The sequence below is a fragment of the Mauremys mutica genome, chromosome 4 (genome assembly GCF_020497125.1).
Source record: "Mauremys mutica isolate MM-2020 ecotype Southern chromosome 4, ASM2049712v1, whole genome shotgun sequence".
Taxonomy (NCBI): Eukaryota; Metazoa; Chordata; order Testudines; family Geoemydidae; genus Mauremys; species Mauremys mutica.
The window spans coordinates 152,014,810-152,031,935 of NC_059075.1; the positions used below are offsets into that span (position 1 = coordinate 152,014,810).

The window sequence follows — 17,126 nt, forward strand, 5'->3', positions numbered from 1 at the left end:
CCCCAGTTCCAGGCTGAACCCCAGGGCAGTCCGTCACAGTTCGTATGACTGATTATTTGCAAGGTGACTTATCACGTTCAGCATCGCTTAGTGGGGAAAATCAACTCCTTTATTCCTGCCTCTTCTCTCTCTTCCTTCCCCATCCTCTTGTATCTGTCTTTCCTTGTTCTGCACCCCCAACTCTGTCTCCCTGGCAACCAGTCCTGATTTCCAAGAGCCCGGGGCAATTGTGTGTGAGGGACCCACCACTCGTGTATGGGTAGAAACCCTATCTGGCGCAGCAGAGAGAGGCAGATGGTCAACCATCACTAATGAGCTATGGATTGTTTATATATTGCAGGTAACATTTTAAAATTAAAGTTGAGGAGGAAAATAGAGCAGCAAGATCAGGCATAATAAGCCTTAGCCCAGGAGAAAGGGATGGGCATGAAAAGTTGAGAGAGCAGCTTAGTCAGAAACTAGAAATACATTCGGTGCTTATTTATGAGAGAGTTGGTCTTGCAAAAGAACTGGCTTGCCATAAGCAGCAATTACAAAGAGCTGGTTATGAAATTACAATGCGGAGAGGCTGGGTAACAATGGGGCAGGAATGTTTGTTTCGGCAAGAAGTGAAAATAGCAGAATTAGTAGAGAGAATTGAAGCATTAGAACAAATCTGTGATATTCTGGAGGACATGTGTCATCAGGTAGTAAATAAAGAAGGTGAGGCTGGACTGGAAGCCCAAGATGTCCTAGAGGTAGAATGAAGACGATATGTGTACAGAGATGCAGCTGCCACCTGTATATGTTGTTACTATAGTTCCAGATGACCCAACTTCCCAAATCCCGGTAGCTATGGTGGGACCTGGGAAAGACCAGCCAGCATTAGGATATAGACCCTCACCACCACTTACCCAGTAAATGGCTAAATACAGACAGGAAGAAGAGCAGAAAGGGACGACTGAATGCTCTGGAGAGTCAGAAAAAGAGGAAGTGCTAGACACAGAAGGTCGAGCGGGAGAAGGTGGATTTGAAGAGGCTGTCAGCAGTAAAGAACGGAAAGAAGAAAGACAAACGGGAAGTCCTGAGGAAACATCAGATCAAGAGTTAGATGTTGAATGGTTGGAACAGGAGATAGAAAAGACAGAGATTAGCAGCTGTCGTGAGAACAAGGGAAGAGAGCTTCAGTCACAGGAAAAGTGGAGGAAGGAGGAAAAATCAGGAAGTGCTGCAGGCCCATCCAAGCTTGTGCCACTTATTAGAAGAAACTCAGGGAACTATAAAACTTGCTGCAGGTGCATTAAGGGAGGCGATCTTAAGTATAGATGCCTCCCATGAGAGACAAAAGTCCTTGAAGCTTGTAACCCCAACAGATGATTCTAATGCCTTTAAACCAACCAAGCCAGGACCAATAATGAAGAGAACAAATGGCATATTTCATTCTGATTCCCATATGCCCATTTTAAACCAAGAGGCTTGGCCAAAACTAGAATACACACAGAAAAACCTGACAAGGCCAGGCCTTCATAAGGTGCAGGTGCCTACCCCCGCCAAAAGGGAATGTAAAAAGTTAGAATAAAACTCCCCACCCAAATTGTCCACTGTAGAAGCTGGCAAAACATGGGAGATACCAGTTCCTTTGAAGAAGAAGGAGCTGGAACTCCCCATTGTAACCATAGAGGAGGAAAAAAATAGAATGTTCACAGCGAGAAAAAGAATCAACTTTCAAATTGTTACCACCAGTTTCTGCTGGCAATGCTCCATCACTGTTGGGGTCTGGTTCACAAGCCCATGGTCAGGCAGCTCTTCCTCAGGTCTCTCCCGGGGTCTTCTGTCCCCTGGGGCAGTGGGTTGCCAGTCTTCTCTGTGGCCAGTCCTGGACTGCCACAGAGAAGAAGCTGACAACTCGGCTCTCTGGGTAAGAAGAAGAGCCATACCATGAACCCCTCGGTGGCTGCAGACAAGGGACTTAGTGGTGACCCTGCTGAGCTCAACCTACCTGCTTTCACTGAGGCCTTCATATGCCGGCTGTAGATCTCCAGGTGTGGCTGCTCCAGCTTGGTGTTTATTTGGCAGAATGCCTGCTCCCTGCAGGAAGGAGAGGCCTGTTAGGGGCAACCTTGTAGGGCAGACAGGAACAAAGCCCATGGACCACGATGGATCATTTTGTCTCATTTGGCCCAATCCATCACACTCCCCTCTTCCCTTCACCCGTTTCAGGGACTCTGATCTCTCCTCATTCTCTCTTTGGGCTTCTCCATTGATGGGCCCTTTCTAGCTCTCCACTGGTGTCCCTCAGGGCTCTCTTCTTTTCTGGAGAGGAGGCAGAGATAGGCAAAGAGGTTGAATGTCTTCCTCTGTGGGTCATTCTTCCTCTTCTATGGGTTCCTCTAGTTGACAGGTGTCAAGGTTCCTCCCCTACTCTAAACTTTAGGGTACAGATGTGGGGACCTGCATGGACACTTCTAAGCTTAATTACTAGCTTAGATCTGGTAACACTGCCAGCATCCAGAAATTTCAGTGTCTGGATCACTTTCTGTCCCCCCAAAACCTTCCCCTCCCTGGGCAGCCTTGAGAGGCTTTTTCACCAAGTTTCTGGTGAACACCGATCCAACCCCTTGGATCTTAACACAAGGAGAATTTAACCATCCCCCCTCCCTTCACCCACCAATTCCTAGTGATTCCAGATCCAATCCCCTTGGATCGAAAAACAAGGGAAAAAAATCAATCAGGTATTAAGAAAAAAGGCTTTTAATTAAAGAAAAGAAAGGTAAAAGAAACCCCTCTGGGAGAGATTAGCATATCAGCTACTCTCAGAGACAACAGATTCAAAACACAGAGGATGTTCCCCTGGGCAAAAATGTAATACACACAAGAATACCCAAATTTTGATAATTCCCTTAATGGTACCAAGACAAGTTACAAAAAAAATAAACATAAACCTATTTATCCCTTTCTAAAACTTACTACTCTGATAAGAGGCTGGTTCCTTGATCTTTTTCACTCCGGCTCAAACTGAAACTCTAAACAAAGGAAAACTTCCCTCCTTCCTTTTGAAACATCTTGTTCCCCCATTGGTTCCTCTGGTCAGGTGTCAGCTAGGCTAGGTGAACTTTTTAACCCTTTACAGGCAAAAGAGGCATTAACCCTTAACTATCTGTTGTGATACAGCATGGCCAGAGGGCAGCAGGAGAGTGTTAGCAGGGAGCCTTATTCCTTGCAAGGGGAGGAAGGTTTGCTATAGATTAACTAGAGCACCTGAAGCCAATTAGAGCACCTGAAGCCAATTAGAGCACCAGCAGTCAGTCACATGATATAAACCCCTGCTTCAGTCAGACTGGGGGGGGGAGGGTGTTGAGCAGGAAGGTTTGGTTGGAGCAGAGAGCGGTTTGAAGGAATTGAAGCAGAGAACAGTTTTGAAGAGAGACAAAAGGAACGTTTGGAGGAGTGCTGCGATGGGCTGAGAAGTCCAAAAAACCCTAGGTAAGGAGCAACTGGCTTGTGTAGAAGGAAGGCAAGAAGCCCCTCCACAAGCTGAAGGGCCGGAGAGGGAAGTAGCCCAGTTCAAGTGGTTCACCACTAACCTCAGGGCCCCTGGGTTGGGACCTGGAGAAGAGGGCGGGCCCAGGTCCCTCCCTCTCCACTCCACTCCTCAAGGATACTAGTGGGGTAATTAAACATACCGGTTCAGAGGCAAGCAATGGCGCCCTGAACCTTCCCCAAAGAAGAGAAAGCACGAGACCCAGCATAACAGTACCGGCAATTTGCCACACTGTTTATGACACGCCCCCCAAATCTCAGACAGTGTTGAACCACACTGGCTGTGATTTCTTCCTAGAACTTTAGAATAAACAGATTAATAAAACACATACACCTTTACATATACTACTAAGTATGTAAAACTACAAGATTTTTCACATTTTAAGGCTAATTTAACCAGTCAACTAGGGGAAACTTTCATGGGAGAGTGCATCAGCTACTTTGTTAGAAGCTCCTGAAATGTGTTGAATTTCAAAATCAAAATCTTGGAGAGCTAAACTCCATCGAAGAAGTTTTTTGTTGTTTCCCTTGGCAGTATGAAGCCACTTTAGTGTAGCATGGTCTGTTTGTAGCTGGAAACGCCGTCCCCAAGAACATAAGAACATAAGAAAGGCCGTACCGGGTCAGACCAAAGGTCCATCTAGCCCAGTATCTGTCTACCGACAGTGGCCAATGCCAGGTGCCCCAGAGGGAGTGAACCTAACAGGCAATGATCAAGTGATCTCTCTCCTGCCATCCATCTCCATCCTCTGATGAACAGAGGCTAGGGACACCATTCTTACCCAAACGTATGGGCGTAGCTTTTCCAGGGCATACACAATGGTGTAGCATTCTTTTTCACTAATTGACCAGTGGCTTTCCCTCTCAGACAGTTTCTTGCTGAGAAACACGACAGGATGGAATTCTTGATCCGGTCCTTCCTGCATTAAAAAACTGCTCCTACACCACGCTCAGATGCATCGGTGGTTACTAGGAATGGTTTGTCAAAGTCCGGGGCCCTTAGCACAGGGTCAGACGTGAGTGTCGCCTTAAGCTGTTTAAAGGCCTTCTGACACTCATCAGTCCATTGAACTGCATTCGGCTGGGTCTTTTTGGTTAGGTCAGTTAGTGGGGTAGCGATTTGGCTGTAGTGTGGTACAAATCGCCTGTAATACCCGGCCAAGCCTAAGAAGGATTGGACCTGTTTCTTAGACTTTAGGACAGGCCACTTTTGGATAGCATCCACCTTGGCCTGTAGGGGATTTATCGTTCCTTGACACACCTGGTGTCCAAGGTAAGTCACTCTGTTTTGGCCTATTTGACACTTTTTAGCCTTAACAGTGAGTCCTGCCTGCCTGATGTGCTCGAAGACTTTTTCCAGGTGCTCCAGGTGTTCTGCCCAGGAATCAGAAAAAATGGCCACATCATCGAGGTAGGCAATTGCAGATTCTCCCAATCCTGCTAGGAGACCATCTACAAGTCTTTGGAAGGTGGCGGGTGCATTTCGCAGCCCGAAAGGAAGCATATTAAATTCATACACCCCTGCATGGGTGATGAAGGCTGACCTTTCCTTGGCAGGTTCATCTAGCGATACTTGCCAGTATCCCTTGATTAAGTCTAATGTAGAGATGAACTGGGCACATCCCAATTTCTCCAATAGCTCATCGGTGCGTGGCATTGGATAGTTGTCTGGACGAGTTACAGCATTTAGTTTACGGTAGTCCACGCAAAAGCTTATTTCCCCATCTGGTTTTGAGAACCACTGGAGATGCCCATGCACTGTTAGAGGGGCGGATTATACCCATCTGTAGCATGCTTTGGATCTCCCGTTCTATAGCAGCTTGGGCATGAGGAGACTCCCGGTGGGGTGGGGTTCTAACTGGGTGAGCATTACCCTGTGTCAATGGAGTGGTATGCCCGTTCAGTCCGTCCTGGGGTGGCTGAGAACAAGGGGGTGAAGCGAGTGCACCGCTCTTTGATCTGTTGCCGCTGCAGACGTTGTGGAGAGGTTAGGGGTATGCCCGCAAGTGGACAGCTGGGGCCCAAACTAAAGAGGACCTGCTTGACCTATTCATACTGGAGCACCTGTATGAGCAGTGCCCACCCGACCTGAGGCGATGGTTGATGGACCAAAAGTCAGAGAGCCCGCAGCACGCAGGCCAGCTGGCTGACGAGTTTGTGAACAGTCGGGCAGGGGATAACAAGGAGGAATCTCAAAGGAGCAGGCCTGCCTCAATGCAGAGAGAGAGTCACCATGGGACCTCCCAGCAGGGACCTATGAAGAACCCCCACCAAAGGGGAACATCCAGCGTCAGGTCCATCCAACCCACTCGAGGGGACCCACAGGACATGGGCTGCTATCACTGTGGCCAACGAGGCCACATACAGGCCCAGTGCCCCAAGCTAAGGGACAGACTGAGCAGACCCAACCCACAGAGGGTTGATTGGGTAAAGACCCAGCCGGACGAGGGGCAGCGTTCCCAGAAAAGGGGGGCTGGCAGCGTACCACCTGCTAAGGAGGGAGGAGGGCCCCAGGTCAGCTCCTCTGGGGGGCTGGATGCTCCAGACTCCAGGTTTTTGGTTTACAGGGTGGGCGCGGGGCTGTCCCTCCGGAGAGAGTGCCTTGTTCCCCTGGAGGTAGATGAGAGGAAGGTCAGTGGGTACTGGGACATGGGTGCAGAGGTGACGCTGGCCCAGCCCGAGGTGGTGGCCTCAGATCGGATGGTGCCCGACACCTACCTAACCCTGATGGGGGTGGGCGGGACCCCATTCAAGGTGCCCGTGGCAAGGGTACACCTGAAGTGGAGGGCCAAGGAGGGCCCCAAGGACATGGGAGTACACCCGCATTTGTCCACTGAGGTGTTAATGGGGGCGGACCTGGAGGACTGGCCAAGCAACCCCCAGGGTGCCCTAGTTGTGACCCATAGCAAGAGCCGGCAAGGGGCAGTGCACCTGGACCTTGGGGAGGGTACTTCACCCAAGGCGCAGAACCCTAACCCGGTGGGGAGGGGATGCCCAAGGACACAACTCAGAGAGGCTGCAGCCTCAGCCCCAGCCAGCGAGGGAGAGCAGGTGCACATCCCTGTCCCAGCTGCTGAGTTCCAGACCGAGTTGCAGAGAGATCCCACCTTGCGGAAGCCAAGGGACCTGGCTGACCTCAGTGCGGTACAGACCATGAGGAGAGGTTGCAAGGAGAGGTTCCTGTGGGAGAAGGGGTTCCTGTACCGAGAATGGGCTCCCCCAGGAGAAGTGGAGTCATGGGAGATCAGGAGGCAGCTGGTGGTTCCCCAGAAGTTTCGCCACAAGCTACTGTACCTGGCCCACGACATCTCTCTCGTAGGGCACCAGGGAATCCAGCATACCAGGCAGAGGCTGCTATAGAACTTTTACTGGCCTGGGATCTTCGCTAATGTCCAACAGTATTGCCGATCCTGTGACCCCTGCCACAGGGCAGGGAAGGCCCTGGACAAGGGGAAAGCAGCACTGAGGCCTTTGCCCATCATGGAAGAGCCTTTCCAGAAGGTGGCTATGGACATAGTGGGACCTCTCAGCAAGACGACCCGGTCGGGGAAGAAATACATTCTGGTGGTGGTAGATTTTGCCACTCGCTACCCCGAGGCAGTGCCCTTATTGTCCATCGAAGCAGACACTGTGGCAGATGCACTGCTGACCATTTTCAGCCGAGTGGGGTTTCCCAAGGAAGTCTTAACAGACCAAGGGTCCAACTTCATGTCGGCCCTGCTCCGGTGCTTGTGGGAGAAATGTGGGGTCCGGCACAACTGGGCCTCAGCGTATCACCCCCAGTCCAACGGGCTGGTGGAACGGTTCAATGGGATGCTAAAAACATTTATGAACCAGCACCCGCAGGACTGGGACAAGTACTTATCTCACCCGCTGTTCGCGTACAGGGAGGTACCCCAGGAGACTACCGGCTTTTCACCTTTTGAACTGTTATATGGAAGACGGGTAAGGGGGACCCTAGACCTGATGAGAAACGAATGGGAAGGGAAGGCCACTCCCGATGGAGAGTCGGTGGTGGAGTATGTCCTGACCTTCCGGGAAAGAATGGCTGAGCTCATGGGCCTGGCCAGGGAGAATCTGCCCAGAGCCCAGAGGAAGCAGAAGCTCTGGTACGACCGCACGGCGCGGGCCCGTGCCTTCGCCACCAGAGATCAGGTGATGGTTCTCATCCCCGTGAGAAAGAACAAACTCCAGGCCGCCTGGGAAGGGCCCTTCAAGGTTGTCAAGCAACTAAATGAGGTAAACTATGTGGTGGAGCTGTCGAACCGGGCGCACCACCGCCGGGTGTACCATGTCAATATGACGAAGCCATACTATGACAGGGGGAATGTGGTGTTGGCCGTGTGTAAACACTGGGAGGAGCAGGGAGATGACCCTTTAGTAGATCTATTCGCTGGGACAAAAGCTGGTTTCCCCCCTGGAAGCAATTTCCCTCTCTGATCAGCTGACCCCAGCCCAGCATGCTGAGATCAGAGGGCTGCTGCATCTGTACCAACAGCTGTTTTCCAACTAGCCTGGATGCACTAATCTGATTGTTCACCGGGTGGAGACCAGGTCACATCCTCCTATAAGATGCTCCCCTTTCCGAGTCACATGGAAAACTGCTCAGGACCTGGAAAGAGAGGTCAGGGACATGCTGGCTTTGGGGGTGATCCAGCCTTCTTCCAGCCTTTGGGCCTCGCCGGTGGTACTGGTCCCCAAAAAGGATGGGTCGATCCGGTTCCATGTGGACTATCGGAAGCTCAGTGCCATCACTGTATCTGATGCCTACCCCATGCCCAGGCCTGACGAGCTCCTAGACAAGCTGAGAGGCGCTCGGTACCTCACCACCATGGATCTTACAAAGGGCTACTGGCAAGTGCCACTGGATGCAGATGCCAGGCTAAAATCGGCCTTTATCACTCCTCTGGAGCTCTGAGTTCCTGACCCTGCCCTTCGGCCTCAAGGGAGCGCTGGCCACCTTCCAGCGCCTGGTGGATCAGCTACTGAGGGGGATGGCGAGTTTTGCCATGGCGTATATTGACGACATCTGTGTCTTTAGCCAGACTTGGGAGGACCCCGTGTTCCAGGTGAAACAAGTGCTGGACTGACTCCGGGAGGCCGGGCTGACCGTAAAAGCTGAGAAGTGCAAGGTGGGGGTGGCTGAAGTATCCTACCTAGGTCACCGGGTGGGGAGCGGCTGCCTAAAGCCAGAACCAGCCAAGGTGGAGGTGATCAGAGACTGGCCTGCTCCCCAAACCAAAAGGCAGGTCCAGGCCTTTATTGGGATGGCGGGGTATTATCGAAGGTTCGTGCCCCACTTTAGTGCCATAGCCACCCCCATCATTGAGCTGTGCAGGAAGGGGAAGCCAGACAAGGTGGTCTGGACCGAGGAGTGCCAGGAAGCTCTCCGGGTGCTGAAGGAGGCTCTGGTCAGTGGCCCAGTTCTGGCAAACCCAGACTTTAACAAGCCCTTTATGGTGTTCACCAATGCCTCAGACACAGGACTGGGGGCGGTGTTAATGCAGGAGGATGAAAAGGGGGAGAGACACCTCATCGTGTACCTGAGCAAGAAGTTGCTACCCCGGGAGCAGAACTATGCGGCCATCGAGAAGGAATGCCTGGCTATGATGTCAGCCCTTAAAAAACTAGAGCCATATCTCTTTGGGCGACACTTCACTGTGTACACCAACCACTCTCCCCTGACCTGGCTGCACCAGATGAAAGGAGCCAATGCCAAGCTCCTGAGGTGGAGCCTGTTCCTGCAGGATTATGACATGGACGTGGTCCATGTGAAGGGAAGTGCCAACCTGATAGCGGACGCATTGTCCCGGAAAGGGGGCCCTGAACTTCCCCAGGTCACTGGGCAGAGTGACCCCGCTCAGTTCAGTCTCCAAGGGGGGAGAGATGTGACGAGCAGGGAGCAGGGTGGATTTGACCTGGGAATGTTGCAGGGAGGTTACATTGGGGATGGGAAGAAATCTACCTGAGCTGTAACCTGAGCCAGAAGAGGGCTTGGGAGAATTCACACTGTCTGCCTAGGGAGACTGAACAAAGGGAGGAGGAGCAGAGGGGAGGGGGAAGAGAGCTGCTGCATGGATTTTTGTTTTCAGTTTGGGCTGGGTGGTACAATCCAGGGAACCCCAAGCTGGGGTCTAAGCACCCTGAACCCCCAGAAGGACTTGATTGAGGGGTCCTGGTTGTGCCTACAAGCTCTGCTGTAGACTGAGTTCCTATTGTCCTGTCATAGGTTTATTCCCCACTTGGAACTTTAGGGTTCACAAGATGGGGACCTGCATGGACTCCCCTAAACTAAAATCCTAGTTTAGATCTGGTTCTCGCTGCCACCAGTCAGTTTTTAAGTGTCTGACACACTCCCTGTTCCCCCAACCTGTCCCTGGGGAACACAGATCCAACCACCTTGAATCTCAACACAAAGGAAAACCATTTCCTCCCTCCCCTCTCCTAGTGCTTAGGAGAGATACCTGGATTCAAATGCCTTGAATCAAACAAAGAGGGATTCACTCTTCCCCCTCCCCTTCCCCTGAAAATCCAAACAAGGGAAGAAATCAATCAAGTTCTAAAAAGAAAAGATTTTATTAAAAGAAAGAAAGAAAGTACACTATCTTCATCAGGGATCTACAACCCATCCTGGACAATGATCCCACACTTTCACAGGCCTTGGGTGGCAGGCCAGTCCTCGCCCACAGACAACCTGCCAACCTGAAGCATATTCTCACCAGCAACTGCACACCGCACCATAGTAACTCTAGCTCAGGAACCAACCCATGCAACAAACCTCGATGCCAACTCTGCCCACATATCTACACCAGCAACACCATCACAGGACCTAACCAGATCAGCCACACCATCACCGGTTCATTCACCTGCACGTCCACCAATGTAATATATGCCATCATATGCCAGCAATGCCCCTCTGCTATGTACATCAGCCAAACTGGACAGTCTCTAAGGAAAAGGATAAATGGACACAAATCAGACATTAGGAATGGCAATATACAAAAACCTGTAGGAGAACACTTCAACCTCCCTGGCCACACAATAGCAGATTTTAAGGTGGCCATCCTACAGCAAAAAAACTTTAGGACCAGACTTCAAAGAGAAACTGCTGAGCTCCAGTTCATCTGCAAATTTAACACCATCAGCTCAGGACTAAAAAAGGCTGTGAATGGCTTGCAAATTACAGAACCAGTTTCTCCTCCTTTGGTTTTCACACCTCAGCTGCTGGAACAGGGCCTCATCCTCCCTGATTGATCTAACCTCGTTATCTCTAGCTTGCTTCTTGCTTGCTTATATATACACCTGCCCCTGGAAATTTCCACTGCTTGCATCCGAAGAAGTGGGTATTCACCCACGAAAGCTCATGCTGCAAAACGTCTGTTAGTCTATAAGGTGCCACAGGATTCTTTGCTGCTTCTACAGAACCAGACTAACACTGCTACCCCTCTGATACTTTACACTATCTCTGTAATACCAGGATGGAAAAATATTACAGGGGTCTGACTTATAAACCTGGAGAGACTTCCCCCTCCCTCCTCCTCAGAAATATCAAAGTAACAGCAAACAGAAATAAAGAATTTCCTTCAGCAAACACACAATTGCAAATACAGAAAGTAACTCAAAAGACTAATCCGCCTTTTTAACTAATACTCACTATATTGAATAGAAGAGGCTATTTCAGGAAACTTGGAGAACTTGAAGGATATGACTGGCCTCTCTTAAATCCAAAAAGAGTCTAACTCCAAACAAAGAAACACAGAGAAAGACTTCCCTCCACAGAGATTTGAAATTATCTTGTCCCTTGATTGGTCCTCTGGTCAGGTGTTCATCAGGTTACTGAGCTTGTTAACCCTTTACAGGTAAAAGAGACCTTAACCCTGATCTGTTTATTTATGACATGTCCAATAACCTTCCATCTTACTGGCTGGCTGAGAGCCACTGTGAATCCCAGGAAGAGGGGTGCAAGGCTCTGACTCCCCGACACTCCGTGACACTGATACCTAGGCCTAAATATTAGATCTAGTTTAGGACAGTGTCTCTATTGCAAGAAATTGCCCAGTGTGCACCAGCAGTGAGGCTTCCCCAATAACAACTGAAATCACTGAGAGCTGTGTTAAATGCGGGGCCCCCTGAAGATATCTTGGCACGTGGCACCCTTTTCCAGTCTTCTGGAATCTCTCCTGTCTTCCATGACTTTTCAAAAAGACTTACTAGTGCAGGGTGGGCAAACTTTTTGGCCTGAGGGCCACATATCAGTATGGAAATTGTATGAAGGGTCGGCTGAGGCAGGGGATTGGGGTGCATGTGGGGGTGAGGCTCTGGCTGGGGGTGCAAACTCTGGGGTGGGGCTGGGTATGAGGGGTTTGGGATGCAGGAGGGTGCTCCAGGCTGGGATGGAGGGGTTCGGAGGGCGGGAGGGGGCTTTCGGCTGGGGCAGGGGATTGGGGCACAAGGGGGGATGAGGCTCCAGCTGGGGGTGCAAACTCTGGGGTGGGGCTGGGGATGAGTGGCTTTGGGTGCAGTAGGGTTCTCCAGGCTGAGATCAAAGGGTTTGGAAGTCAATCAGGGCTGGGGCAGGGGGTTGGGGTATGGGGGGGGGCTCAGGGGTGCAGGATCTGGGTGGCGCTTACCTGAAGTTGCTCCTGGAAACAGTGGCCCATGCCCTCTCCAGCTCCCACGCAAAGGTGGGGCCATGCCACTCCGTGCGCTGCCCTGTCCACAGGCACCACCCCTGCAGCTCCCATTGGCCATGGTTCCCAGTCAATGGGAGCTGCAGAGCCAGCACTTGGGGTGGGGGCAGCGTGCGGAGCCCCCTGGCTACCCCTGCTTCCAGGAGGCATGCAGAGCTGCTGCACACACAGAGCAGAGCAAGGCAAGCCCCCAACCCTGCTCCCCAGCTGGAGCACCAGAACAGGGAAAGCTCTCAACCCCGCTCCCTGGCAGGAGCTCGAGGGCGGGATTTAAAGGTCTGCTGGGCTGGATGAAGCCCACGGGCCTTAGTTTGCTCACCCCTGTGCTAAGCAGGGGGTTGGACTAGATGACCTCCTGAGGTCCCTTCCAGCCCTATGATTCTATGATCTCTATGATCTATGAGTGGCTCAAATATTGCCTCAGTCAGCTCTTGAGTATTCTAGGATGCATGGTGACTTGAAGACAACTAACTTGTCTAAGTAATTTTCAACTTGTTCTTTCCCTATTTTAGCCTCTGATCCTAACTCATTTTCACTGGCATTCACTATGTTGGCCATGAAATTGACCAAAATGGATCGTGAATTTGGTAGGGCCTAAATATATGTATCTAAACCTTGATAGCAGGGAGGGCACACCACTCCAAAACAAGGTCAATGAGCTTGGCTGCAGACCATCTGGGAGGGTTTAGCCCATAAGGGGACTGCCTTACCTGTAGGGCAATCCATCATGCCCAGACATGGGTAACCTCTTGTCTCACAACCTCCCCAGTGGCCACATTCTTGGTTGTGATGACCAGTCCCAGCTGGCACCTTCTCCACAATGCCCTCACTGGGGTCTTCTGTGGCTCCGCCCTCCACTCAAGTCATGTAACACTTCAGTTCACTACCAGGGTAACAAAATCCCAGCTGGTATTAAAAAAAAACAAAAACCCTCACCCCTCCTGGGTTTGACTTCAGTTCCTCCCTTTTGTCAGGGTGTTGCCCCCCTCCCTCAGATTTCCCCTGCTGGGAGTCCAAGTACCACTAAAACTGGCCTTCCACCCCGTCACGGCCCTCTATCTCATTCCCTAATCCTCACAGCCCCTAGCTCTGGAGTCCCCTCCACTCAAGGGCCCCACCACAGGAGTTAACCTTACTTCTGTAACTCTACTCTCCAGCCACAGCCAACCCCAAGCTACTAGCCCATTCTCCAGGGAGAGGGAACTCTCTTCAGCTCCTCTCTCCTGGGTCACTCTTCTTCAATGGACCTCCTCCAGTCCCTCACAAAGCCTAGTTGTGCCTCCTCTAGCCAGGAGGCAATTCATTAATCACCTCCCAGGTGTGGAACATGCCTAATTGGGGTTCTTCCCCTTGCCTTGCAGGTGATGGGAGTCACTTCACCACAAGGCCAATGAATAGGCAGGATGTGGGGTTGGAAAGCCGGAGCAGCAGCAGCAAACTACAACAACTAAAGGCTGCTGCTTGCAACCAGCAACCTGAACTAGCCACAGAGTGATGCACCTGAACCCAGAGCCATTTTCCCCAACCCTCTGCACACATGCTGCACCCTAGCTACAGGCCTGGATGGAGAGGAGGGGTTTGCACTGCCTAGAGCAGCTGGTTGGGCAGGTAGGCTGACCATGTCTATCCAGACATGGGGACTGAATCTAGCTAGTGTGCAGTGGGGTGGGGTGGAGTGGGGGCATCTGTGCCTGAATTAGGGGTCTGCCCTTGGAATTTACTCTGATAGTAACAAGGGTTTGCTCCCAACAGACACAAGGCTTGACCTAGTGCTAAGCATGGTCTCTCCCCCTGGGGTTAAACCCTTGCCTCTCCAAAATAGGGACTGGTGTGCAGTCAGTGGCTAGGTTATTCCTCACCAAGCCCTGGGAGAACTCCCACCTGACAAAGAGAAATCCATGGCAGGAAAGAGAAGTCAGAGAAACTGAATGGTGAGGTGTCCAGGTAATGTATGGATAGAATGACTAGATGTCTTGATTTTATAGGGACAGTCCCAATTTTGGGGTCTCTTTCTCGTATAGGCTCCTATTACCCCCACCCCCTGTCCCAATTTTTCACACTTGCTGTCTGGTCACCCTATGTATGGGGCCGAGGGGGTATTTTTGAACACTTTGATTGGCAGCTAGGGCTAAAAAGACTATTTTAGTGTCTGTCAGTGAGTGAGTGTGTGTGTGTGAATGTTTGTGTGTCTCTCTGTGCATGTGTGTGTGCGTGTGACACTTTCCCAACTGATCAGTGGGGTCATTATTGCTTCTGAAATAAGGGCTAGGGAGCTAACACAATCTCTGTTTGCCTGGGAGATGGAGGTGCCAGGGCTTGGGTCTGAAGGCAACATTTACAGGGTGTGGTGGGGTTAAACTTTACTTTATAAAGCTGGATGTGGGTTGCGGAAGATGGCTGTTTTGGGCAGAGTGCAGGAGAGATTCTTAGGGCCAGATTCTCCTCCCCCCATGATCAATCAGGAGGAATCCACTGAAATTAAATGAAAGTAGGATCGGTGCCCTCTTAACTGTCAGGTTTGCAAAGAGCGGAAATGGTCTGTTCTGTTAAATGCTGGTTCTGGGTCTGAGGGGAAGTCTCAAATGCAATTGGGGATTTGGGAGAAATAAATGACTCATCTCAGCCCATTGTGATCCCTCATTTTCCACTGTCCACCTGCTTTGCCCACAAGCACGTTCACACCTTCTGCCATGCTGCTCCCTATGCCCTGAATGCCCTCCCCACTAAGTAATTCACCTGGCCACTAACTGTCCTGCTCCCTTTCCTGTCCCTTCTTAACACTCCCTTGTACCTTGACCCCCATGGGAAACTGAATAGTGATGACTGTTAGGCAGGATCTAATACATGACTTATGAATACTGTCTCCTGGCCGTGCATTTTCTCTCTTTGTCATAGCTCTGAAGTCTCCAGCTTGCAACCTTCTCTAGGAATGTATGAAACCTGCGTCTCTGTTACTGCTGCCTTGGGCCTCAGCCCTGTTTACATTATAACCGCTCTGAGGTAGGGACAGTCTCCATCTGCTTCTGTACTGCATCTGGCATTTTATGGCTTTGGTCTTCCCTTTAATTTCCCTCCCTCTCCCTGCCCCTGCCCTCCCGCCCAAAGCATCTTAACACTCAAACTGTTCTTCTTACCTGCTGTTATTCAAGCAGAGTGGAGCAGAGGAAAGTGTCATCATTGGTATTAAGTGGTCACATATTCAAATCCCTTCTAATAACCTCTCAGAGGTGGTGAATGTTCTGTTCTCTTTAATGCACCAGTAACCGGTGGAACTCACTGCCACAAGATGCCATTGAGACCAAGAGCTAAGCAAAATTCAAAAAGGGTTGATCCCTTATCTAGATAACGAGAACATTCAGAGTTACAACAGACTGGATTAAAGCAGAGGGAGAAAGAGAGACTGGATCACTGTGAGTTGGTGACATGTTCAGGTGAGCTACCAGGGGAGTTACTTGGCCAGAACTGTCTAAAGCAACTTATACAGTAGAGGGGGAAGAAACTTTCCCAAATGATCAGCAGTGTCATTATTGCTTCTTAAATATGGAAATAGAGCTCACATGTGTCACGGCTGCAAGATAACTGCACCTTTGGCACCCTGCATGGTCTGCTCAAGGGATATCTTCAAGGTCTCAGGCCTCCAGCCATCACCTCTCTCTAGACAGGGAACCACATCCCTCACCCTCCAGACCAGTTCACTGTGACTATTCCAAGCAGCTCTAATGAATGAACAGCCCCTGCTCTATAATTTCTCTCCAAGGGCAATTGTAATCTGTGTCTAATAGTGAATATCTCTTTACGAGACCTTCTGTGGGGAGGGTAGGAGTGAATTGTGTCTGGGTCATTGTTGCTGGGCAGATTTAGCCCTCCACCTCCAGAAGCTACTGGAGTTGGGTGTGGTAGTTTTGGGTCTGCTCCAATAGGTTCCCTGTTGCTGAGGTCAGACTCCATGACGGGGAGCAGTCAGGGGAGCTGCTTTGCAAAGGGCCATGTGCCCTGTGTGAGTTGGGAGAAGCTTAGCCCAGGAGCAGGAAGCAGGCTGGTGCACCTAACCCTGGAGCATTTTGCAGCAGTTTAGTGATAATGTTACCCTCCAACAGGGAAGCCCTGGCAGCGTTAATTATAGCCAGGGGAAATTGAGAGGGGAAAATAACAATTTCTATTTTAATTCTGTGCTTTGAATCTGGTTTCAATTTTAGCCAAACTGTTCTAGTTAAATTGTCTCAACTAGTTGGAGTCACCAACTTTTCTGTAAACGTAGTAATGGGGACAGAGTCATTTCTATTTTGCTAGTCTCAGTTTTGTATTTTCTTGTAACAGGGTTTTCTTTAAATCTATACATTTAAGTGCCACCCAGTCACAGCACGCAACCCTGCACCCCCTCCTGCATCCCAGCCCTGAGCCCCCCCCACCACAATCAAACTCCCTCCCAGAACCCACACCCCCTCCCACACCCTGAGCCCCTCCTGCACCCCAACCCCCAGCCCCCTCCTGCACCCTAACCCTTTTCCCCAAGCTCAGCCCAGAGCTCCCTCCCACGCTGTGAACTCCTAAGCCCCAACCCAGAGCCCACATCCCCTGTCCCATCCCGGTGACAGTGAGTGAGGGTGGGGGGGATGGAGTGAGCGGGGGTGAGGCCTCGGAGAAGGGGCAGGGCGGTGTTGGGGCCTCAGTGAAGGGGCGGAGCAGGGGCAGGGCAAGGGTTTTTGCATTTTTCTGATTAGGCAGCTGGGAACCCTACAAAACACCCCCTTCACAATTAACACCCCTCCCAAGCTCCCCTCAGCCAACTGACCCCCCAAATCCTCCCCTCTCCAATTGATCCCTCCTACCAAGCTCCTCCCTGGCCCCATCCTGAATTCCCCCCTCTAGCCCCTGAGGGATTCCCTGAGCTCAACCCCTCCCCCCTGCTCCCCTGGG

General features: G+C 51.0%; 1 long non-coding RNA gene across 2 annotated transcripts in view; it reads right to left on the reverse strand.

The window, feature by feature from the left end:
* Window positions 1-16,534, reverse strand: part of LOC123368384 — a 32,604-nt gene extending 16,070 nt beyond the window's left edge. Inside the window, exons 1-4 of one of the 2 annotated variants that reach the window (XR_006578753.1) lie at window positions 15,767-16,534; window positions 15,344-15,547; window positions 12,920-13,092; window positions 1,979-2,067 (exon numbers count right to left, since the gene is read on the reverse strand). This is a non-coding gene — a long non-coding RNA (uncharacterized LOC123368384). Of the gene's footprint in view, window positions 1-1,978; window positions 2,068-12,919; window positions 13,093-15,343 lie in introns of both variants that reach the window. The other variant, XR_006578752.1, reaches the window with a different exon arrangement.
* Between the last annotated feature and the right edge of the window lie 592 nt (window positions 16,535-17,126).